The following is a 730-nucleotide window of genomic DNA, read 5'->3' on the forward strand; positions in this document are numbered from 1 at the left end:
AAACCACACATTTGTATTAGGCTAATGAAAGTTGATTCCATGCTTCCCGTTTCATGACCGAAAAAAACTTTTGTATTTTTTGCTACAATTTTCATTATTTTAATGACAAATCAATTTTTCTAAAATTCTGAAAGGAATATCAAATTATGAAAATGCAAGCACTCCCTCACTATGTTCTTTGTAATATATCTAACCAAAATTTTATAAGTTTGAAGAAAGGGAGCTAAGAAAATTTAGCTGAAGCAGGATTTGAACCAGTGACCTCTGGTTTGCGAGACCAATGTTCTACCATCTGAGCTATCCAGCCCTACGATTAATGGCAATACCAATAACCAATATCTTTGCTCGGCCGCTGCATGGTCAGAGCCATGAAACTGTGCTGTTGTATAAGCGGGGATCACAACCCCATTACGATACAACACAGGAAGCAATTTATTGAAATGTATGAAATGGGGAAAAAGGAATCAACCTTCATTAGCCTTGTGAATACGCATTGCTAATTATATATAGCCTGTCACTCAAATAAAATCACTATTAAAACACTAAATATATGCAAACATTCGTAATGTTTATTCTTATTCATCATATGACAAAAATGTGAACAAAAATATCATAATAAAAAACTCCTTTTCAGGAATGTTAATTAAATGGAATATGAAAAATGTATCAAAATTGTTTATATCTGTATAATGTGAGAAAAATACATTCACTTGAAAAATATATTTACAGT

General features: G+C 31.6%; 1 non-coding gene across 1 annotated transcript; it reads right to left on the bottom strand.

The window, feature by feature from the left end:
• Positions 1–234: 234 nt before the first annotated feature.
• On the bottom strand, positions 235–307 carry Trnaa-cgc (transfer RNA alanine (anticodon CGC)). Its single transcript has one exon. It is a non-coding gene; the product is annotated as a tRNA-Ala (tRNA).
• Between the last annotated feature and the right edge of the window lie 423 nt (positions 308–730).

This window comes from Amphiura filiformis, chromosome 15 (assembly GCF_039555335.1).
Source record: "Amphiura filiformis chromosome 15, Afil_fr2py, whole genome shotgun sequence".
Lineage (NCBI taxonomy): Eukaryota > Metazoa > Echinodermata > Ophiuroidea > Amphilepidida > Amphiuridae > Amphiura > Amphiura filiformis.